Genomic DNA, 25,553 nt, shown 5'->3' with positions numbered 1-25,553 from the left:
TTCCCAGCCATGAGATTGACAGGTCAGCCTGCCAGCATTGAGGCCCCACCCATGGACTCACAGGTTCATCACGGGACTGCGGTAGTAAATTTAGCTGAGACGTTTCTGCCAGCCTTGTACGAGAAGGGGGTAGAAAGTGAAAAGACGGAGTGTAGTAGACAAGAGGTAGTGAGGGAGCTGAGGCAGACTTAGCATTAGCCAGGAAGGAATTTGTGCAGGCACAGGAGCGGGACGAGGGGCTGATGGTTTTGGCGGAGACAGCTCTCTCTGACACAGAATTAACAAGGGAACTAGTAGGCTATTGTGTGGAGGAGGAAGTGCTAAGGAAGAAAGGGAGACCAAGTACCGTACCCGCACATGAGGAATGGGGGGTGGTGCAAAAGAGTTACGGGGATGAGATTTTTAACCTGGCCCACAAGGTACCCCCCGGTGGACATTTTGCGGTGCTGGAGGAAACAGTTGGTGGAATCATGAAAGAGGTTTACCAGCTGCCCAGGAGGAAGGATGTTATTGATTATGGCCGACGCGAACTGAGACAGTCACAGGCTTTTGATATGCTAACAAACCTAGTCGGTGTTAGCGTGGAAATCAATGAAGCTAGGGTCTCCCTGATAAGAGAAAAAAACCATTTTGTAAAGATGAGTATGGTATCGACCAGATGGGAGAAGGCTATTGTTTTGGCCAGCTCTGCTGATAAGGTCTCTCCCTTAATCCCCGAACAAAGCAACTCTTTAGGAGAAGTAATTAAACGACTCGCACACGTGTGTTTGATTGTCCCGAGGCGATGCAAAGAACTGGGACGTTGGGTGGTGTTTGTTACACTAGGCTAGCTTAGTAAACAATCTTCATATAGAATGAGTAATTCAGTGACGAAAGGGCTGACGAACACAGAGGTGTGTATTGGTGATGTAATACGGCTGTCTGAAGCCAGCTTGATAGTGAACCTTGAAAAAAATGAGTTCAGCCACACGAAGGTCACTTACCTGGGAATTGTGGTGACACAGGGGTAGCTGGCAGCGATGCAAGCTAAAGTGTGGGCTATCTCTGATATCCCAACCCCGACAGACAAGAGGGCCCTCAGAAGGCTCTTGGAGATGGTGGGGTACTGTAGGAAGTTTTGCAATAACTCTGTGGTTACTACCCCTCCCCCTCTTACTAAGCCCTTGCAAGAGAAAACTAAGTCGGAATGGGACGACCCTTGTTATTGTGGTCTGGGACGAAACATTCCGCTTGCAAGGATAAGTGGCAGGAGGGAGATCAGTGGGGTGGGATGAATGGACAAGAGACAAGAGTGGAAAATGGTGGGGGGGTTGGGGGGAAGGAAAGATGTGCTTGGCAGTGGGATCCCAAATCCCATTGGAGAAGGCAGAAGTAACGGAGAATTATGTGCTAGACACAGAGGCTAGTAGAAAGGTAAGTAAGGACAAGAGGAACTCTTCCCCTGGTATGGCGGTGGGAGGATGGGGTGAAGTCAGACGTGCCCAAAATGGAAGAGGTGCGGATGAGGGCAGCGTTGATGATCGAGGAAGGGAAGCCCTTTCTCTGAAGAAGGAAGACATCTCATTTAGAGAAAGGGAAGCCCCAGAAAAGAAACAGAATAGGTCATTGACTGAGTTCTACCATCACTGCTGGTCTTGTATGTGTCCAGGACAAAGAGTGGGCAGGTAAAACTATTACGGACACCCAACCTGCAAGTTGCCCTTTTCCAAAACCTCCCTTCTGAAAAGCATTATAGGGCTATTAAAACAAATGTCTTGCACCATCTTAAAAGTTTCTTCCCAAAGGCAGCTAATCTGATCAACCATTCTAGTTAGCCCCCCTTCGATCTATTACATCAGTCACTGCTCTGCACTGTATACACTTTGAACCACTGTTTACATCACTGATTACCTTGTAAATACATGCTGCTATTTATGTATTTATGTACATTTTATTCCACATCTGTCCTTTAATCTCTAACTTTACTCTTCTATATAACTCTTTATTCTTTATCATTGTTGAATGCTGTTTTTGTTGCATGCTGTACCAACACATGCAACAACAAATTGCTAATGCATGTTGGTGTATATGGTGTATACATTTGATAAAAATAAACACAAGAGATTCTGCAGAATCTGGAAATCTGAGCAAAATGCTGAAGGAACTCAGCAGGTCAGGCAGTATCTATGGGCATGAATAAACAGTTGATGTCTTGGGCTGAGATGCTTCTTCAGGACAGAAATAAAAATAAATTTAAAAATAAAGTTGATCTTTAAGAAGATGGTCAAGAGGTTCAGTTGTTGTTCAGACCAAATATGGGAATGGGGAAGAAAAGTGATCTGAGTGACTTTGACTGTGGGATGATTGTTGGTGCCGGGCAAAGTGGTTTGAGTATCTCAGAAACTGCTGTGTCCCTGGGATTGTCACACAGAACAGTCTCTAGAGTTCATGGAAAATGGCATGAAAAACAAAAAAAAGCATCCAGTGAGTGGCATTTCCGTGGGGGAAAATGCGTTGTTAATGAGAGAGGTCAGAGAAGAATGGTCAGACTGGTTCAAACTGACAGGAAGGTGACAATAATTCAAATAATCATGTATTACAATAATGGTGTGCAGAAGAACAGCTCTGAATGCAAGCAACAGACACGAAATGCTGGAGGAACTCAGCAGGCCAGGCAGCATCTATGGAAAAGAGAAAATAGTTGACGTTTTGGGCTGAGATCCTCTTCAGGACTTCTTCCTCCCTCTCCCCCGCCCTATTACTCTGACTTCTGTCCTGATGAAGGGTCTCGGCTCAAAACGTCAACTATTTTCTCTTTTCCATAGATGCTGCCTGGCCTGCTGAGTTCCGCCAGCATTTTGTGTGTTTTTAGCAGCTACAGATTTTCTTATCTCTGAATGCATAACAGCTCGAATCTTGAAGTGGCCACGCTACAGTAGCAGAAGTCCATGAACATACACACAGTGACTACTTTACGTGCAGGAGGTATCGAATAAGATGGCCAGTGAGTGCAGATGAGATTTAACTTCTCCTTTCCATCCCATTCACTGATCTTCAATTGTGCTTCCTCCTCCTCTTTCCTCTTCCACTTCGTTTCAAAACTTGTCAGTTGTAGATATTTCCCATTTCCCAATTCTGATGAACAGTCTGCTGAATGATTCGAGACCCCCACCACCCAGGACATGCTCTCTTCTCATTGCTGCCATCAGGAAGGAAGTACAAGAGCCTCAGGACCCGCATCACCAGGTTCAGGAACAGTTATTACCTCTCAGCGAGTGGGAATAACTTCACTCAACCTCGCTTGCCTGATCACTGAACTGTTCCCACAACATATGGACTCACTTTCAAGAACTCTTCTTCACGTGTTCTTGATATTTGTTGCTTATTTATTTATTTATTTTGTTGAACATTTGTATTAGCACAGTTTGTTGTCTTTTGCACACTGGCTGTTTGTCCCCCTGTTGGGTGTGGTGTTTCATTGATTCTATTATGGTTCTTGAATTTATTGTGTAATCTGCAAGAAAATGAATGCCAGGGACATAGATGTACTTTGATAATAAATTTACATTGAACTTTGAACTTTTAATTTTTTGACCTTTGATTAGAAGCCTCACCTCCATTACACAGAGACTTTTCCAAACCTGCTAATTATCTGCAACACTACCGAGTAATAGCGTTCATCTTTATCTGTTTTGAGCTGATAATTAATCATATTTTATCATCAAATGATGTCATACTGATTGTGGTGTTGACACTAAAAACCTCAACTAAAGTATAATTTTCCCTCCATTAGATTAAGGGAAACTGCTATGTGCAAATTACTGAGATCACACTTATGCAAGAAGTCAAAATGAATTTAGAATGTGCTCAAAGACTGGATTTACATATTAGCTTCAGTCAAATCTCCAGTTACAAAACAAACGAGGCATGTGAAATCCAGTCGTAATACAGTAACAGAAATATCTTTCACTGAGATTAAGTTTAAGTTTTTCTTTCCTCTTAGCTTATTCCCAGATGCTCGTGTTTGTGTTTCAGTTTCCTGTTCACTCTTTTATTTAGACTATAAGAATATAAGACATAGGAGCAGAATTAGGCCATTTGGCCCATCCACTCTGCTCTGCAATTGATCATGGCTGATCCATTTCCCTCTCAACCCCATTTTCCTGCATTCTCCCCGTAACCTTTCACACCCCAGCTTATCAAGAGCCTATCAACCTCTGCTTTAAATACATTCAATGACCTGGCCTCCACAGCCACCTGTGGTAACAAATTCCACAGATTCGCATTTCATTCTATAGATTTTAATCAAAGAAATGCAGGTTCCTAGGTTATTATCATACTGTTAGAGACCATCGTGATCAGTGCACATGCTTGCTCCTGTTTCCTAGTTCTTGACAGGCACGTCTATTGACAATGATCTTTTTGTCCTTGTCTAAGTCCCTCCTTGTTTGCTGTCTTTCTCACATTGATTATTTGTCTGCCCTGTTGGTGCGGTCTTTCATAGATTCTATTATGGTTCTGGGATTTACTGATTATGCCCACAAGAAAATGAATCTCAGGGTTGTGTATGGTGGGGTCTCAAATGTACTACACTGAGGTTACAAATGCTAATGTTCATGGCATTTATGAACGCTTATGACAATAAACTAAAACTTGAACCTCAGGCTGTTAGGTCAGGAGATGACAAATGATGACAGAATATAGTACTAATGGTAAGACTCTTGGCAGTGTGGCGGATCAGAGGGATCTTGGAGTCCGAGTCCATAGGACACTCAAAGTTGCTGCGCAGGTTGACTCTTTGGTTAAGAAAGCATACAGTGCATTGGCCTTCATCAATCGTGGGATTGAGTTTAGGAGCCGAGAGGTAATGTGCAGCTATATAGGACCCTGGTCAGACCCCACTTGGAGTACTGTGTTCAGTTCTGGTTGCCTCACTATAGAAAGGATGTGGAAACCATAGAAAGGGTGCAGAGGAGATTTACAAGGATTTTGCCTGGATTGGGGAGCATGCCTTATGAGAACAGGTTGAGTGAACTTGGCCTTTTCTCCTTGGAGCGACGGAGGATGAGAGGTGACCTGATAGAGGTATATAAGATGATGAGAGGCACTGATCTTGTGGATAGTCAGAGGCTTTTTCCCAGGGCTGAAATAGCTAGCATGTGAGGACACAGTTTTAAGGTGCTTGGAAGAAGGTACAGAGGAGATGTCAGGGTTAAGTTTTTTATGCAGAGACTGGTGAATGCGTGGAATGGGCTGCCGGTGATGGTGGTGGAGGCGGATACGATAGGGTCTTTTAAGAGACTCCTGATAGGTACATGAAGCTCAGAAAAATAGGTGGCTATGGGTAACCCTAGGTAATTTCTAAGGTAAGGACATGTTCGGCACTGCTTTGTGCGCCGAAGGGCCTGTACTGTGCTGTAGGTTTTCTATGTTCCTATGTTTCTGAAAGGTGATGGCTTTAATCTACCATCATTGAGTGTATCCAGGATAAAGAAATAGGCAAGAAAATGTCATGCAGTTACTACCCACCCAGTAAACTGCCTTTTCCAAAATCTCCCTTCTGGGAGCTATAAAACAAACACTTCACACCATCTTAAAAGTTTCTGCACTCAGGTAGTTAATCTGATTGACCATTCTAGTTAGCCCTCACCCCATTATCTATTACCTCAGTCACTGCACTATAAACATTTCAAGCTATTCTATATAATGCTGGTTACATTGTAAATACACATAGGTACTTTTGTATTTTTGCACATTTTATTTGATATCTCTACTTTAACCTCTAACTTTATTTTTATATTATTCTTTATAATTGTTTTCCAACCACAGCAAATTCCTGATACATGTAAATGTATATGTATAAAGTTGATCCTTGGATGCTCCCTGCACAGCGTTTCCTTATCTCCTTGTGTACCATGTGAGTTTTCTCCAGATGACACAATTTCTGGTCAACATGGCTTCCTTGGTTGATATCTTCTGCATAGACCACAAAACTGATTATTTCACTTCTTTTATGCCTGTTTTGTGTTTCTAGGACCGCGATTTACAGTTCGGAGATCGACTAAGAAACCCAGCACTTTGCTGTCTTCGAGAGGATTCTGGGAAGTGAACACAAGCTCGAGCTCCAAACCTAAAGGCATTGAGGTGAAGAAACACTGAGACAAAAGCCGATGCTCGACTGCATTTCACCTATTAAAGCATCGAGGAAGATTGAAACATCAAGGCGAATGCTGAAGGTGAGCAAGGATTTCGTGCCAACTACCAGCCTTCTGATCACTGATGAGATCCCTCTGCTGTGTGGAGGCTCGCTGAGGCCTGGGAGTAGGCCTTTGCGTTTGACCGGTGTCTCTCTCTTTTGATGGTGTCAGAGGATGTTACTGAGGTTTTGCATTTATGGATTTTCACTGTGGACTATGTCTCTTCCATTCTTATGGTTTTTATATTCTGTGTTTTCGCCTCTTCTTTCTCGTTGTTCTTTTGTGTAGGGGGAAAGGATTTGGGGGTTGACGTTCTTGGTGCGTTTTTGTTAGTTTTTGTTTGTGCGGGGGCTGATTTGAGAGTCAGTTTTCTTATTACCGTTCTTTCTTGGTGTGGCGGTGGGTTTTCAATTTCTCTTTGATCTGACTTCCATGGTTTACTTTGTTTCATTGCTATCTAGTGAGAACAAATCTCAGAGTTGCATACGGCACACATACTCTGATAATAAATAATCCCTTCGGACCTTTTCTTCTCTCAATTCAAAGATCTGTGAGTTGGTTGTACAGTTGGCAGGCGTAAATTGCTGGGCGAGTAGTAGAATTTCAGAGGAGTAGATCAGAATGTGGGAAAAATAAAAATGAGATTAACGTAGGGTTCATGTGAATGGTCAGCTGGTGGTTCATTTGTATTTGGTTATTTGATGGGTCAGGTTTCATGCTGTATCTCTTTGCGTTACCTTTGAGTAAGAAGGTGGTATGCTTGGAATTAGTGGCTTCTTTGGGGTCAACCAAAAGTGTTATTGTCTTGTTTATGATCACAAGTCCCTGCTGGACAGTAAGACCTTAAAGTACTGCAGTCTAGTCCATCAGAGAGTTGTTGATTGGCAGAGAAACTGAAGGAGCTAGACTTCGTGCGAATTGTGCTGCTGCCTCCGTCAGAGAGGCTTTAGAGTCAGTGCACGGAGGCAGTGTGTAGTCTAACAGCAGGTGATCACCTTAGTTAACTTTCTTGTGATCATAACACCCAGTTGGACATTGGTAATGTGGAATGCTGCAAGTCCAGTTCTTTGGTTTGTTGGCGACTGTGAGGGAGCTGTGTGGCCTCAAGCTACAGTGCCACCTGGTTGCAGCCACCAGGGGCAGAGCTTTGGTGTTGGGTGATCCACCAGCGTGCAGGAGGCCATGTTGCACAGGGTCCATGTTGGAGCTGGTGCTGCCCCCCAGAGTTCACTTAGCAGATGACTAGAAGTATTGTGCTTGGTTGCTGACTGCTGCAATGTTCATAGACTCAGGGACCTGGGCTAGATTTTTTCATGTGACTGTATGTTAATGCTGTCTTATATGTGCTCTATGTGCCTGGTGCTGTGCATGATCTTGGTAGTGTGCTTTGCACCTTGGCCCTGTAGTAACACTGTTTTGTTTGGCTGTATTCATAGGTATTCAGGGATGGTTGAATGAGAATTAAACTTGAACTTGAACTTGAGCTCCAACTTTTCACCTCTCACTGGGTGAGAGGATCCCACTTACCTACAGGTATTCAGCAGAGCGGGCAATATCAATGGAGGGAAATAATGATCAATGTTTCTAGTCGACTGTTTATTCTCCTCCATAGATGCTGCCTGATTGGCTGAGTTCTTCCAGCATTCTGTGAGTGCTGCTCAGGATTCCCAGCATCTGCAGAATCCCTTATATATCTGAAAAATACTTACCACCATATGCCTGTGCATATTATATTGTGAATGGACTGGCGAGTCTCTCGGTGATCACTAACCATGCCTGCTGGTAGAAGATCTCTCAGTGATCACACCTGCATCCCTTGCTTCAGAGTAGTTGTCTAGTGTCTCTGTGTCAGCGATACAGTACATACACCACTGGAAGTTAAGAAATAGTGTCTACAGCTCAGTCTGGAAAAAGACTGATGAGGCAGGGTTGAGGAGATTAGAGATGAGGAATCTTGATGTGCTGTCCAATGTATAAGGTCAGTATTTTATCCATTACAGGATGCAGATGATCAGGGACAGAATTCTTAGAAAAGCCATGTAAAAAGGGCAATGTTGTGATAATCATAGGGATCTCTATATGCAGGTAGATTGAGAAAATCAGGTTGGTGCTGAAATCCAAGAGAGGGGATTTGTAGAATGCCTAAGAGGTGAATTTTCAGAGCTGCTTGGGGTTGAGTCCACTAGGGGATCAGCAATTCTATGTGTTATGCAATGACCCAGATTTGATTAAGAAGCTTAAGGTAATGAAAATCTTAGGAGGAAGTGATCATAATAATACAGAATTCACCCTGCAGTTGAGAAGTAGAAGGTAAAATTGGATGTGTCAGTATTACAGTGAAGTAAAGGGAATTACAGAGACATGAGAGAGGAGTTGACCAAAGTTGATTGGAAGGGGACACTAGCATGGATGATAGCAGAACAATAATGTTTTTGGCACAAGAAAAATATATTCCAACAATGGAGAAGTTTTCTAAAGGCAACCATTGTTGACAAAGCCAGTCAAAGGCAGCCAAAAAGCAAATGAGAGGGTATATAATACAGCAAAAATTTGTGGGAAGGTGGAGGTTTGGGAAATTTAAAAAAACAACAGAAAGCAACTAAAAAAGCCACAAAACAAGAAAAAATGAAATATGAAGGTAAGCTACCCAACAATATAAAAAAAGGATGTCAAAACATCTTTCAGACATATAAGGAGTAAAAAAGAGATGAGCGTAGATATTGACTGCTGAAATATGATGCTGGAGAGGTAGTAATGGGGGACAAAGATATGACAGAGGAAATTATTAAATATTTTGCATCCATCTTCACTGTGGAAGACACTAGCAGAATGCCAGAAATTCGAGTGTGTCAGGGAGCAGAAGTGAGTGTAGTTGCTATTGCTAAGGAGAAGGTGTCTGAGAAGCTGAATGGTTTGAAAGTGGATAAGTCACCTAGGCCAGAATGACTATACCCCAGTGTTCTAAAAAGAGGTGACTGAAGAGATGTTGAGGCATTAGTAATGATCTTTCAGGAATCACTAGATTCTAGAATGGTTCCTGAGGACTGGAAAATTGCAAATGTCACTTGCTCCACTCTTTAAGAAGAGAGGGAAGTAGAGAAAGGAAATTATAGTCCAGTTAACTTGACTTCAATGGTTGGAAAGATGTAGGAGTCTATTATTAAGTATGAAGTTACTTGGAGGTGCATGATAAAATAAGCCAAATTCAACAAGGTTTCCTTAAGGAAAATCTTGCCTGACTAATCTGTTGAAATTCTTTGAGGAAATAACAGCAGGATAGACAAAAGAGAGTCGGTGGATGTTGTTTATTTGGATTTTCAGAAGATCTTTGACAAAGTGCCGCATATAAGGCTACTTAACAAAATAACAACCTGTAGTATTAGGGGAACGGTACTAGAATGGACAGAAGATCGACTGAATGGCAGGTGGCAAAGAGTTGGAATGAAAGGATCCTTTGTGACTGGCTGCCTGTGATTAGTGCTGTCCCACAGAGGCCAGTGCGTCTTTTCATTATGTCAATGGTTTGGATGTAGAAATTATTGACTTTTTTAGCCAAGTTTGCAGATGATACAAAGATAGGTAGAAGGGCAGGTAGTGTCGAGGAAGCAAAGTGTCTGCAGAAGGACTTAGACATATTGGTGGAATGGACAAAAAAGTAGCAGATGGAATATAATGTAGGGAAGTGCATGGTCATGCACTTTGGCAAAAGAATAAATCATGGACTATTTTGTAAATAGGGAGAAAAATCAAAAATCAAGAGCTGCAGAGGGACTTTGGGAGTTTTCACACAAGATTCCCTAAAGGTTGAGTCCAGGATAAGGAAGGCAAATGCAATGTTAGCATTAATTTACGAAAGCAAAGATGTAATGCTGAGGCTTTATAAGGCACTGGTCAGACAGCGTGCGGAACTGGGCAGAGGAGTGACAGGTGGAGTTCAATCCAGAAAAGTATGAACTGCTACACTTTCGAATATCACACTTGAAGCCAGAGATCATAGTTAATGACGGGATTCCTAGCAGTGTGAGGGAAGGGTTGATCTTGAGGTGAAAAGTCCATAGGTCCCTCACAGTTGCTGTGGAAGTTGATAGGGTGGTTAAGAAGGTGTGTGATGTGTGCCCTTTGTTAGTTGAGGGATTAGGTTCAAGCCCTGTAAGGTGATGTAGCACCTCTAGAAAACTCTTGCTCGACCACACATGGAGTATTGTGTTCAGTCCTGGTCACCTCATGATAGGAAGAACGTGGATGTTTTAGAGAGAACACAAAGAAGATTTACCAGGATGTTCTCTGGATTAGAAAGCATGGCTTTTGTGGAAAGGTTGTACAAGCTAGCGCTTTTCTTTTTGGAGTGAAGGAGGGTGAGAGATGACTTGATATTGCCTTATAAGATGCATAGACAGAAGGGCAGCCTGTGCCTTTATCCTGGGCTGGCAATGATTAGTACCAGAGCACATCCATTTAAGGCTTGTGGAGGAAAAGTTAGGGGTAATATCAGAGATAGGCTTTTTACATGGAGAGTTTTGGATGTCTGGAATGCACTGCCTGGGGTGGTGGTAGGTGCTGATACAATAGGGACATTTATGGAAATTGGAGGTTTATTGTCACAGGGGTGGGGCATAGGGAGCAAGGGTAGACCCAAATGCAAGACACATCTTGTGAGGTTAATTAGATTTAGTTTATTGTTCGATACCAGGAGAGCAAGGCAGGAGCAGGGATATCGAACTGGACAAGGACTCAGGACTACGACTAGGCTGGGACCAAGGGTCTGGGCTAGGGCTTGCAAATGGATCCCAAAACTAGAGGAGACATGAAGAGGCTAGGGTATGGACTCCGAGCCCGAGACTGGGCAAGGACCCAGTACCTGGGTCTTGCCTCGGGCTCGGACCCCAGAACCAAGCAAGGACATGACATGGACTAGGGAGAGGAGGAACATGCGAACACAGAGCCTCGGTCTCGGGAGAGCAGGTACATGGAACCATGGACACATACACAGAACACAGAGTCAGGACCCCTCCTTGGGTACAGGACATAGGGCTGAGACTCACACACAGAACAGAGAGCCAGGACTCCTCCTAGGGTACAGGACATAGGGCCAGGACTCATGACCCCCCACGGGGCAACGGCAAGACAGCCTGACTTACCCCACGGAGGTAAGGACAAGACAAGACAAGACATGACCACCCCGCGGGCAACGGCAAGATGGCCTGACTTACCCCACGGAGGCGAGGACAAGACAAGACAAAACATGACCCCCCACGGGGCAACGGCAAGACAGCCTGACTTACCCCACAGAGGTGAGGACAAGACAACACAAAAGAACACAGACAGTACCTATCTCGCTCCGGCGATAGAACTAGACCAAGGTGCAGGTGAGGGCTGCTAGAGGTGAGAGGGGCAGAGAAGGGATTCAGACAGGGGGGTAGGACAGGAATCACAGACCACCAGGGGCAGAACTTGACTCGGAATCTGGATGCCGCCAGGGCCAGGACTTGACTCGGTACTTGGAACAGTAGACAGCGGTTCTTGATTCCCTCCGGTGGATTAACTGACGGACCCACCTCGGTGAGGAAACTGCAGGCTCGCTTTGGTGGGGTAACTTGACAGGGTTGCTCCGGTGAGGCAAGGTGAATTACCGGCACTTGCTTTGGGCGGAGACTAGGCTTGCTCTGGCCAGATGACATTGGCACGCCGTACCTTTGGTGACTTTGGAGCTGCTCTAGCGCCGAACAGCTGAAAGCCGGAGAATATAAACTACCGGTTCAGCCGAGTGTTAATTGTCTCTAATCACCAAAGCCGAGGGACATGGGAAAACTGGGAACCAAAGGGAAACAGGGAGTCAACGGTCCAGATCGTAACATAAACAAAGTAAAATAAAGAGATCCCGATCCGGACCATGACATTTATAGGTTCTATAGGATTGAAGGGTTAGATTTATTCATGGAATAAGTTTATATATGTTTATGCAACCTTGTGGACTGAGCGGCCTGTAGTGTGCTGTTTTTCTATGTTCTATGTTTTATATTCTAAATTAAAATGAAGTGAGATTCCATTGGAAATGCACCATAATAGCATTCTACATATATTTAAAATCTTTGAGAGAGAAATCTTGTTTCTACAGGTGGCCTTTTGTTTGTTTATTCCAAAGAATTACAGAGGATGAAATAATACTTGACAGATGCTTGGTGATTTTTGGAATTCTCTATGCAAGCCAGAACATCGCCAGTTTCTGGTTGCAATATAACTTCCTGAAGTTTTACATTGTGTTCTATTATTTATCCATTACATCATGGCTGTGACTTTCAATTCAGTTAGTTACCTTATAGATTTTTTAAACAAAATTACAATGCTTGTCCTCTGCTCAATATAGTAAATTATTTACAAAGCTTGTTCAGCAATATGTAGTATTTTCCTTCTAAACAGATGGTGAGACAACTTAGGAAGATAATACTGAATCAGGCATTAAGACAACCAGAAAACACCTAAAATAATTGATTAATTTGCTTTCTCCTCTGACTGCTCTGGGTATATTTCCATCTCTTGTTGACATTTCCACACCGCGTAATACTTCACCACTTCAGTCTCAATCTTATCATGTACCATGGGAGTTTAGTATTTGGGAATCCGAACCACAAGTATGGATAACATTTCTGTGCTGTTGGACTGAAAAGCAGTGAAGCAGTTAATTCAGCCTGGTTACTTTTATTTCATTGGAGCTTAAGCACAAATACGAGTTTAGTGCTCAACCTTATTAGTTTTTAAGTGTTAATGTCAGCACACCTTTCTGAGCTCTGTATTGACATTGAATTTTTACCTTATTCTGGAGCAATTCCTGAAAGTGCCAAAATCCTTAGAAAATACCTCAGAATGTTGAATTTTAACTGGATGCTTTTTGAAGATCTAAAGGAAAACAGACATTAAAAGTCAGTCAGTTCAACTTAAACCTGTAGGTGAATAGATTAAAACACAAACACACACACACACACACACACACACACACACACACACACACACTGCTGGAGGAATTCAGCAGGTCAGGCAGGATCTCAGGAAAGCAATAAACAGTCAATGTTTCAGGCTCAGACCCTTCATTAGGATTGAAGAGGAAGGGGGAAGGCACCTAAATAAGTAAGTGGAGGAAGTGGAAGGAGTACAAGCTGGCAGATGTTAGGTAAGCCAATCACAAACAAGAAAAAATCTGCAGATGCTGGGAATCGGAACAACACACACAAAATGCTGGAGGAACTAAGCAGGGCAGGCAGTGTTTATGGAAAAAAGTACAATCAACGTTTCAGGCTAAGACCCTTCGACAGGACTGGAGAAAAAAAGCTGAGGAGTAGATTTAAAAGGTGGGGGAGGGGAGAGAGAAACACCAGGTGAAAGGTGAAACCTGGAGGGGGAGGGACGAAGTAAAGAGCTGGGAAGTTGATTGGTGAAGGAGATACAGGGCTGGAGAAAGGGGAGTCTTATAAAAGAGGACAGAAGGCCATGGAAGAAAGAAAAGTTGCCACCCATTTTAATTCCACTTTCCATTCCCATTCCGATATGTCCATCCATGGCCTCCTCCACTGTTGGGATAAGGCCACACTTAGGTTGGAGGAACAACCTCTTATATTCAGTCTGGGTAGTCTCCAGCCTGATGGCATGAACATCGATTTCTTGAACTTCCAGTAATCACCCCCATGCCCACCTTCACCGTTCCCCATCCACACTTCCCTTTCTCAGCTTATCTCCTTGCCTGCCCATCACCTCCCACTGGTGTTCCTCCCCCTTCCCTTTCTTCCATGGCCTTCTGTCCTCTCCTATCAGACTCCCCCTTCTCCAGCCCTGTATCTCTTTCACCAATCAACTTCCCAGCTCTTTACTTCGTCCCTACCTCTTCATGTTTTACCTATCACCCTGTGTTTCTCTCTCCTCTCCCTCCACCTTTGAAATCTACTCCTCAACATTTTTTCTCCAGTCCTGCTGAAGGGCCATGGCCTGAAAGGTTGACTGCAATCTTTTTCATAGATGCTGCCTAACCTTCAGCATTTTGTGTGTGTTAGTTGAGATGATAGGTACGCCCAGGTGAGGGGGAAGGTAGGTGGGGGGCGGTAAAGGGGTGAGGAAGAAGAAATTTGGTAAGAGAGGAGAGTAGACAATGGGAAAAAAGGGAAGAAGAAGGGACACCAGAGGCAGGTGCAGAGAAAAGAAAGGGTAAGAGGGTAGCCAGAATAGGGAATGGGAAAAAAGAGAGAAGAGAATAAAGAGAAGTTAACCAATGTTAGAGAAATCAATGTTACTTTCCATTTTCAATTTTGATTCTACATGTTTTGTTTGCTTACTTTACATGTTTATGCTACATGTTTTATTTTTTCCTGTTATTTTAGCCTAAGACTCTGAGCAATTGTCTGTTCTGTTGGGCCAAACTTATGAACCTCACTCATCTGATCTCATTGTGGGTGCACCCCCAACAAATGAATTACAACATTTCACACAGAAAGCAGAAAACCCCCACTCAGCCTCACACGCACACTCCAGCCTGTCCTTTACCTCCTCAGCCACCTCATCCACGTCCCTAAAGGCATTCAAGCAAAGAGTGTGCGTATAGAGGAAAGTGGGATACAGGGTTGGAGAGTTTTAGAAAAGTATGGGTCTTGGCAACTCTGGATTAAATTTAAGGATAATCAAAGTTGGAGAAAGCAGATATAGGAGGAGATTATAAGGTTGAAGAAGGTGCCTGAAATAGAGATGGAAGAGTTTATATGGGGATGTTATTAACTTGCTATTAACACCCTTTTTTCTAGTTCCCTTTTCTCTCATGGATGCTTAACAATACAAACATTTTTATGCCTATGCATTAATCTGTGAACGTATTATTTCAAAAGAAATAAATAATTATTCTCTAAACCAAATGAGAAGATATTTGAGCACTTTTATAGACACTTCATCACCAAGGTGATGAGGTGTAGTTCATGTCTATTTGTAAAACAAATGCAATTTTTTTTTGCTTAATGTGATTGAAAGAAGATAAAGATACATTATAAATCAATCAGCTGATGAAGGGTTTTGGCCCAGAATGGCAGCTGTTTATTCCTTTCTGTAGATACTGCCTAACCTGCTGAGTTCCTCCAGCATCTTATGCTCTGGATTTTCAGCATCTGCAGAATCTCCTGTGTCATTATAAGATGTGTTGATGGATTGCATGATCCCACTCTTGTAGTTTAGGGTGAGATGACAAGTGGTTAGGGCAATAGTAACAGCTCTTAGTGTATGAGGTAAGTGGTAACAGGAGATTTACCAGACCAATTCCCAACATGAGACCTTTGTCCTAAATAGTTTAGGTTTGTATTCCTTGCAGTTTAGAAGAAAGAAGGGTGACCTTCATCAAACATCTAAGGATCAAAGCTGGCTTGACAGAGCAGATTTTGGGATGTTTGCACTTGTGGCAGAGTCTCACAGAAAGAGACATAACAACAAGGTAAGGGGATAGCCATTTAAGAATGAGGAAGGTAGACATTTGTCTTGCAGAAAATGGTGAATCTCTGGAAATCTCTGCCGTGGGGGTGGTGGAAGTTGGATCATTAGAAGCATTCAAAGTGGAAATGGATAAATATTTGATAGATTGAGGAACGGAGGAGTATGAAGAAATGGCATAGAAGAGTTGAGGCCAGCATAGAACAGCTATGGTCATATTAAATGGTTGAACAAGTTTGTGGCATGCTTCGGTCCCTGTTTCTTTGTGCTTTTGTGCTGTGTCTCCAATATTTTCTTGTAACAGTATAAGGTCAATTCTGTGCATGTTTCTCACAAGCAAATGGGAAATTATCTCCTTGTGCAAACAATAAAAGTGGGGTGTGTCAGTGGGGGTTACACTGCTTCCACATGAGATACCTAATGATGAAAAACTTAAACCTTATTCATTCTTATGGGATTATGCTGAGAAGTTAGCATTACTGTTTAAACTTGAGACAATGCAGGAGCCTATGGTAACATAATGATTAAGTTACTGGATTAATATCTAGAGAGCTGGCCCATTGACCTGGTGACATGCATTTCCATTCTATCATTGAAACTGGGGAATTTAAATTCAAGGACTTGGATGATAAATTTGGAATTACAAAAACCTGACCTTGAAGCTACCAAGTTGCTGTAAAAATGGACCTTCAGGGAGCTGCCAGTGTTCACCAATTCTGGCCTATATGTGAATCCAGGTGTGCCACAATGTTGTTAGCTCTTAACTGCCTTCTGAAATGACCCAGAAAGACACTCTGTTCAGGGATACTTAAGGAGGGGTAATAACACTTCAACTTTAGGTGAATGTTCTCAGGTGGATCCTTGGGTCAACCAAATGTCATATTGGACATTGACACGTGAATTAAAAGGCATATTTATTTCTTTCTCCCCATTCATTGTTGTCTAAATTCCTTCCTTTATCCATTATATAAAATACACCAGCAGCCAAGTTGCAGCATTTCAGGGCTCTGTACCAAAGGCATATCATGATGTGCGTCCAGTGAATCATTCATCCATTCAATAGATTTGGATGGAAAGGACATGGACACCAAGTGGGAAAGCAGAGCCAAAATGATCTCATTGATGGGTAGTGCAGCTTTACGAGGTCATGGGTCATAATCCTATTTCAGTTTTTGGAATTCACTTTGGAAAATTGGCTTTCCTGCAGGATACGGATCAGTCTAGATAGAATTAGAATCAGAATCAGAATCAGGATTATTATCACTGGCATATGTTGTGAAATTTGTTGTTTTGAGGTAGTAGTACGGTGTAATATATATATATAATATATTATAAATTATAATAAGAAATGGATTAAGTAAGTTGTTCAAAAAGAGAGCAAGAAATAGTGAGGTAGTATTCATGGGTTCATTGTCCATTCCAATATCTGATGGTTGAGGGGAAGAAAGTATTTCTAAAATCTTGACTGTGTGTCTTCAGGCTCCTGTACCATCTCCTCGATTGTAGCAGTGAGAAGAAGGCTTGTCGTGGGTGGTGGAGACCCTTAATGATGATGCTGCCTTTTGAAGGTTCCAGGTAGAATGAACTTTCTGACAGTGGACTTCTGAAGAACAGGGTCTGCTCCAGCTCAAGCGAGCAAGGTAGTTAATGAAGCCTCCAAGAGGGGACACAGTGCCCAATGAGATTAATGATCAGCTAATCTATTCAACTACTTTGTGATACATATTGGCTGAGAAGTTGTGAGATCCTCATTGCTCCTGAGGTAGTGTTTTGCGATTACACAAGTAGAGCTGACACCCAAGGTTTATACTTCTGAAGCTCTCTGCACTGTTCAATCAGAAAAGAAAAGAATTTCTATGCAAACACAGATGAACCAACAAGTGGAGGAATGCTTGTTTTTCAAGCCACAGTCAACAAATGAATTTCAAGTATTTCAACATAGTGGAAAACCAGATGTACAAAAACAAGATGCCGGGAGTAGATATTTAATTTGCATCTATACAGGCTGATAAAAAGGGATTCTTTCTTCCTCATGCAGATTAATAGCACAAGCACGCTCCAGGATATGATAAGCCCCTCACAAGTTGTTTGAATCTTAGTGGCTTGTGTTGAAGCAATGACACACATGGGGACACACTGCCTGATTGTGCCAGGATATTGATTCAGCTCAGCAGGTTTTCTTTTTCCAGGCTCTCTTCCCCAACCGTACTTTATTTGAATAGCATTTGCAGAAAGTAGATTCATGTTTACCAGTGAGTTTAGCATCAATGCCTGCAGCCCATTTATTTTCACCTTATTTAAAGTGGGCATTGCTCGTTGAAATTCTGCAGTATACTGAGCGGCGTATGCTGCTCGGACAGGAATCTTGATGATACAATCCAAGAAGAATTGGTGTTTCCAGCACTTCATTCACCCTCCATTCCTTTAGCTCCAGAGCTGAAAGACTAATTGGCTTACAGTTCAAATCCTCACCTGCCTAATAGTATTCTATAAACTAATAAGACTAATATTTTATTCATAAGGCAAGGACAAAGTAAAGTTAATTTAGACTCATGTTAAGTGATATTGAACACTAAGACCCTTGTTTAATGCTTGAGCTTTTGCTCATGTGTTGTGTAATCTTCTGCAAAACTAAATGCAGCATATAGATTCAAACTGTAGGTGGGGATAGAGTTATTTCATTGCAGAGTTGCTCGGTAACCTGTTGGGGACAAGGGGTAGCAAATGCCTAACAAGAGATTTGATTTGAATTCTTGTGCAGAGAATTTTGAGCACAGGATCTCTCCTTTCTTTCAGCTCTTTGCTTATAATAAATGCAATACGGCAGCATTAGATGACTTAGTAGACAAGTGAGTTCAGAAGCCTGAAATGGAGACAAGAGTTGAATTTCCACCATAGCAGGTGAGGAATTTAAAATCAGTTAATTAAAAAGCTTCCATCATTAAAGGTGCCCATGAAAACTCTGGATTGTTGCAAAACCCATCTGCTTCACCAGCATTTTCAAGGGAATAAAATTAAACCGCTGTTCAGGGTCAGGCCTCTCTGTAAACCTAGGCACCTAGCAATAGGTTGGATCTTAAGTGCCAGCTAAAAGCCATTCAGCACGGAGCACAGTTAATAAATCCCGACTTTGCCATCAGTACCACTTTCCATGAAGTAAGAATGTAAACATACGGACACACACTGCACAGCCGTCTTAGACCAAAAGTCCATAAGACACAGGAACAGAAATAGGACATTTGACCCTTCGATTCTGCTCTGGCATTCAACTATGGCTGATCATTTTTTCCCTCCTCAACCCCACTCCCCGACCTTCCCTCTGTGACCTTTAGTGCTGTGTCCAATCGAGAACCTATCAAGCTCTGCCTTAAATACACCCAATGACCTGGTCTGCACAGCTACCTGTGGTAATAAATTACACAAATTCACCACACTATGGCTAAAGAAATTGCTCCACATCTCTGTTTTAAATGGATACCCCTCTATTCTGAGGTTGTTACATCTGAAGGCACTTCAAAAGTTCCATCAACGCTGTCTTCGAAACATCTTAAATATCAGCTGGGAAGATAGAAGAACCAATGTCAGTGTGCTAAATGAAGCAAGAACAACAAGCATTGAAGTCTACGTCATCAAGAGCCAACTAAGATAGAGCAGTCATGTTGTTTGGATGAAAGACGAACGTCTGCTGAAACAAATCTTCTACTCCCAGCTTAAAGAGGCGGACAACAGAAGAGATTCAAAGTTGTCTTAAAAGGCAACATGAAGAAATGTAACACCAACATCAACAATTGGGAAAACAATGCCAAGGACATGAAACTCTGGCAAGCCATCATCCGAGAAGGAACAGCAACTTTCGAAGCCAACAGATGTGCAGAATTAGAAGAAAATGGAAAGAGAGGCGGCAACAACCAAAGTCCGATCTGTCATCTGGAACTACCTATCCTGAATGCGGAAGAACTTTTAAAGCCAAGGTTGGACTCATAAGCCACTTGACAGCCCATAAGTAGATCAACAGAACGAAGACCATCATCCTCGAACTCGAGGGATAGCCACGACAGCGATTCTGAGGTTGTGCCCTCTTGTCCTAGACTCCCCAACTAAGGGAAATATCCTCTCCACATCTACGCTGCCTAGGCCTTTCAACATTTGAAACCCTAACCAGCTCAAAACAGGAGATGGATAAATTTCTATAGGTATCACACAGTGACTGGAATTCAATTCGAAAGTCACCCAACCAAGAATCCCAACAACTGAGGTGGAAGTGGCAGAGCCCATGTGACAGGAGGTCCAGGATATCATCAAGAGAATAAAGTCATCTGCCACTCCAGAACCAAGTGGTATATCCGACAAGGTATGTAAGAAATGCCCAAAATTCCTCCAGAGGTTGTGGAAGATAATGAGGAAGATTTGGATGAAAGGTTCCATCCCACCAAGCTGGAAAATGGCTGAAGGATGCTTTGTTCCCAAGGAACAAGATTCCTCCACAATCATCCAGTTTATGACAATCTCCCTCCTTAGCGTGGAGTGCAAGATATTCTTCTTGGTGCTTGCTGACTTTCCTCTCGATGCCTTCTACAGTGGTTATGGGGAACTTGTATTTTCCAAGATTTTATTCAGTGGGTAGATTGGGCCAGCTACAGCTCCCGTTTTCATCAATAGTGGAGGAGTTCCAGGTGGCAAAGTCTAGAATTGTGTTAATTTTGAAGGGCTCCAATGACAACCTAATAAATCAAGTAGGAGTCACAGCAAGATCGGGCCGAAAGTGGGCCGCCAACTCGGCCACAGACCAGACAGTGGGCTTCCTGCAATTGAGAGACTTCATTGGCAACCCATGCCTGAAAAGGCAAGGCCTTGGCTCAGCATACTTCCATCAATGGAAGAGTGCAAGTGCAGGGGATAGGCCTGACCGGTCCAGGCAAAGGTATGGAACCGCGAGGATGAAAGGCAGGTATCAAAGGCAGTGAAGTTGGGGGTCACAGGGCGCCCAGACAAAAAGGGATCTTCCCAAGCGCAAGATCACTTGGGTAGAGCTTTGGAGACTGGAGCCCTTCCACATTTCTTTCCTCCTGAGTTCCGTGTATGACACTCTCCCTGCACCATCACAGCTGCACACATGGGGGCTGAGAAAGGACCCTAACTGCAAGCTGTGTGATTAGCAGGGTTCACTGGCACATGTACTGTCAGAACGCAAAACAGCTTCAACACAAGGTGAGTACAGGTGGCGCCACGACAAGGTCCTGCTGTCCTTGCTGACACACTGGAGCTGGAGAAGTGCAAAAGGAGTCCAGCTGGCAGAGAGGCAAACAGGGTAATCATTTTCATCAAGGAGAGGGCCATGCCAGTAATATCAAACAGGCCTAAATCCAATCTGCTGCAAACTGCCAAATCATGGGAGATGAGAGTCGATGTGGAGGAGGGGGGGAAGTTGCAGTTCCAGGAAATTTTGCAAACAACACTTCGACCAGACATCATACTGTGGTCCACCGAAGACAAGAAAACCATCCTGGTGGGGCTCACCGTACCATGGGAGGAAGGATGCAGGGAGACTCACGAGAGAAAGGCGCTGAAGTATCAGTCCTTAGTCCAGGAGTGCAGGGACAAGGGATGGCAGACGTGGCTATTCCCCATGGAGACTGGCTGTAGAGGGGTCCCAGGAAGGTCAGCATGGAGGTTACTGTCTGTGCTGGGCCTTGGTGAAAAGAGCAAGAACCAAGCAGCTCACAGGATGGGGGAGGAAGCTGGAAGAGCCTCTTGCTGGAGATGGAGCAGGCGAGAGGAGTTGAGCTGGAAGTCAGGAGCAGACAGGCAGTAACTTGACCATCACTGCTGACCCGCCAACTGGAGAGTGTAGTGGTTAAGGGTTGAAACACTCTATGAAGGTTGGGCACCACCTGACGACATCTGCTCCTGGACAAATGGTACGGTTACCTCATCGGGTGAGTGAAGAGAGCACCATACCTGGCAATCTGTAATAGTGCAACAAGATCATCCACTTTATTTCTTATACTGCGTGTATTGAGGTCTAACACTTTGAGTACTGTATTTACTGCCTTTTTTGACTCTGCATCCCTAATACACTGATACTCACCTTGCAGCTGCAATTTTGTCCTATCACCTGCCTGCCCTTCCTGACAGTCTGACTGCATGCTATCTTTGCTTTTTTACCATCTGTCTTATCCTGAGTCGATAAGACCATAAAATAATAAGACATAGGAGCAGAATTAGGCCATTCAGCCCATCGAGCCTGCTCTACCATTCGATCATGGCTGACCCAGATCCCACTCAATCCCATATGCCTGCCTTCTCGCTGTATCCTTTGATGCCCTGACTATTCAGAAAATGATCAGCTTCCGGCTCAAATATACCCACGGACTTGGCCTCCACCGTTGTCTGTGGCAGAATATTCCACAGGTTCATTACTCTCTGGTTAAAACAAAATTCTGCTTTTCTCAGTTCTAAAAAGTTGCCCCTCAATTTTGAGGCTGTGCCCTCTAATTCAGGATAACCCCCCCACAGGAAACAGCCTCTCCACATCCACCCGATCTAGTCCTTTCAACATTCGGTAGGTTATGATTCGTAGTTCCTTCACTCTGGTTCCCACCCTCCTGCCAAATTAGTTTAAACCCTTCCCAACAGCTCTGACAAACCTGCCCACGAGAATGTTGGCCCCCCTCAGGTTCAGGTGCAACCCGTCACTTTTAAACAGGTCATACCTCCTCCAGAAGAGGTCCCAATGATCCAAGAACCTGAAGTCCTGCCCCCTGCACCAGCTTCTCAGCCATCTACTTATCTGTCAGATCATCCTGTTTCTACCCTCATTGGCACATGGCACAGGCAGCAATCCAGAAATTATTACCCTGCTAGCCCTGCTTCTCAGCTTTCTACCTAGCACTCTAAATTCTCTTTTCAGGACCTCTTTGCATTTTCTTCCAACGTCATTGGTATCAATATGTACCAAAACATGGCTGCCCACCCTCCCTCTTCAAAATGCTGTGAACATGACTTAAAATGTCCCTGACCCTGGCACCTGCCATTCGTGTGTCTCATTCATATCAACAGAATCTTCTGTCTGTTCCCCTGACCATTGAGTCCCCAATCACTACTGATCCCCTCTTCTCCCTCTTTCCCTTCTGCACTGCAGACATGTACTCAGTGTCAGTAGCCTGGTCTCCACGGCATTTCCCTGAGACGTCATCCCCCACAGCAGCAACCAAAGCAGTATTTTTATTATTGAGTGGAATGGCCACAGGGGTGCTCTGCACTGACTGCCTATTCACATTTCCATTTCTCCTGACAGTCACCCAACTGCTTGCCTCCTGAAACATTGGGATGACTGCTTTCCTGTAACTCTGATCTTATCTCCTCATGTCCACAGCATTTTGGAGGGGGAGGGAGAGCAGCCAGATGTCTTGGTACAAGGCAAAGGTCATCCAGCTGCTGCACCAGATCCCTAACATGGTCTTCAAGGAACTGCAGCTGGATGCACTTCATGCAGATGTAGTTCCCTGGGAGACTCTGGGTCTCCCAGGCTTCCAACATCCGGCATGAAGAACACACAACGACCGTTTACTACACTAAGTAGAGTAAAATAAAAAAAGGGAAACCACAACAGAAGCTTATCCAGAGCCAACACCTCTTTCCAGCTGAAGCCTCTTTTGACCCAAAGCCTGACAATCCTACCTTCACCACTGGCCTACTCCTAACAATGGCCGCCCTGCTTGTCCCTTCTGTACTTTTAAACAAACATCGCTAACCTGTGAGAAAACTCATCGCTGTGGCCTGCTCCTACCGCAGACTGGGCCACCACAGTAAGCTTGTGTAATGCTCTGAGAAAGGTTTCACTGCTAATGTAATGGTCTTTCTGAGAAGCACTGCTAATGTAATGTTTTTTCTGTAGCAGCAGTGTTTGGGTTATGGCTGGAGATAACGGGGACTTTGGAATGTGCACTGTCCAATGAAGGGAGTGCTTTTTCCTTGTTGTGTGCCTGAGAACAAGGTGATTTGGGACTTTTGTTCGGCGAGAGATGAAGAGAGAAGACGCCAGAAAGAGGAGGCTGTAGACAACAGGACAAAGTGGACTTGGAGTAGGGCCAGGAGTTAATGAAGCTCAGGGAAATCGATGGAGGACTAACGGAAGGGAAACCGTAAGCTCCAATGTGCACATTAGACTGTTTCATTAAAATGGGCCCGTTTCTTTTTGTTTTTCTTTGCTAACTCCTTAGTCAAATTACGAATTATAGAGCTAAATCGTTTAATTGTATATAGTGTACTTTCTGTTATTTCGTGGTACTGATTTGTAACAATATATCACACAGCATCCACACAAACAAGAGGTTTTACACCTCAGATTTCACACTTTTGGCGGGACCAGAGACTGTCTTCCCTAGACTAACACCACTGGTCGAACCTGAGGGTTACAAGTGTGGGGGCTCACTTGGGATTGATTCTGTTGGATGCTGTGTGATTGCCCTGAGCATTGAACCAGTGGGTTGTGTGTTTAAGTCTGTGCTAGTATGGATGCTGTGGGGTGGAGTGGTGGTGTGCATCCACGGGGTTACTAGTAACTAACGCGTGCGTGTTGAGTGGGGTAGATATTTGCACTCTGAATTAATTGTTAATTTGAATTTTAAGTACTGTTAAAGCTGTAGGAAAAGTTACGATTGTGCGGCAGAGGTTTGATAAAATGATGGGCACAGACCTTGTTTCAGTTCAGACTAGTGCTGACGTAACGGCAGTGGAACTGCCTGGTACTACTGGGGCCCCAGGTTGCGGGGGGGGGGGCCGTGGCTGTCCATATTTTCTGGGAGGAGGAGCGGGTAGAATCACGAGTAGAGTTTCCTGTAGCTGGATGGGTGGGGGGATACTTCAAAGACAGGGTTCTCTCATTTCTGAGGAGTGAGGGGAAGGAGTGGTTGGATTTGGAATGTCCATTTAGTCCCTGTCCCTCAGTGAAAAGTGAGACTTCTGCATTGGTATCAGCCCTTACCTCTCTGGCGAATAAACTCCCCATTGCACAGGCAGGGGGTCCTGGTTATCAGAAGATAAGAATATTCTCTGGAATAATGCCCACCCCACAAGGTGAAAGAGGAGTTTGAGACGTGGGCAGAACAGGCCACTCAGTTGTTAGATGAGTGGCAGTGCTCTGATGATGTAAAGAGACAGAGATTGGTTGAGAGTTTGAGGGGGCGGGCTGCTGACATTGTGAGAGCCATAAAGTCCCAGTACCCTCTTGCCACTGCAGCCTCTTACATACAAGCACTAGAAGATGGATTTGACAGGACAGGGAGCCTAATGGAGCTGATGACAGGGTTTCAGAACATGCGTCAAGAGAAGGGGAAAAGCTCTCTGCCTAAATCTTTTGGCCAGAGAGACAGCTAATTTGCTTGCATTCAGATGGCGGAGGACGAACAGTAAAGAATGGACCAAATAGCAAAGAGCTCCCAGTCCCAGGACTTGATCGCTTGGGGTCTCTGACTTTCTCATAAGACGCACTCCCTTCCCTTGTTTGTTGAGCTGATCAGAGAAGTACAGGAGGAGGAGAATGCATCGGAGGTGTGGGAGGGTTCCGTCAGCAGGGTACAGACCTCGGTAGTAGCTCCCTGTGTTGACCAACCTGGAGAATGGTAAAGGAGATCGTGGCAGGGTTGAGAACTGAGATGTCCCAGTTGTTATCAGCGGGTGTGGCCCCACCTGTATGATGGAACCGATAGAGGGGCAGACCTCCTTAGAGGACGGACTACGCAGAGGGCTGCAGGTGACCAGGGTTCCACGAGAAGGGGAGCGGCCGGTACTGTCTGTTATAACTGTGGTGAAAAGGGACACTTCAGGCGGGAGTGTGAACGACACGAAACCCCTCGGAGAGTGAGTCGCCGGGTACGTAACCAGAGAGAGATGTCGGGAAACTTAGAGGAGAGGAGACCCAGTGAG

General features: G+C 44.0%; 1 long non-coding RNA gene across 2 annotated transcripts in view; it reads right to left on the bottom strand.

Annotated features, from left to right (window-relative positions):
* Positions 1–25,553, bottom strand: part of LOC134351277 (uncharacterized) — a 250,402-nt gene that overhangs the window by 183,481 nt on the left and 41,368 nt on the right. For both annotated transcript variants that reach the window (XR_010019111.1, XR_010019112.1), the window contains exon 2: positions 12,985–13,070. This is a non-coding gene — a long non-coding RNA (uncharacterized LOC134351277). The remainder of the gene's footprint in view (positions 1–12,984; positions 13,071–25,553) is intronic.

The sequence above is a fragment of the Mobula hypostoma genome, chromosome 9 (assembly GCF_963921235.1).
Source record: "Mobula hypostoma chromosome 9, sMobHyp1.1, whole genome shotgun sequence".
NCBI lineage: Eukaryota > Metazoa > Chordata > Chondrichthyes > Myliobatiformes > Myliobatidae > Mobula > Mobula hypostoma.
Note: the sequence above shows the minus strand (reverse complement) of the source record. Positions and strands in the feature narration are given on the sequence as shown.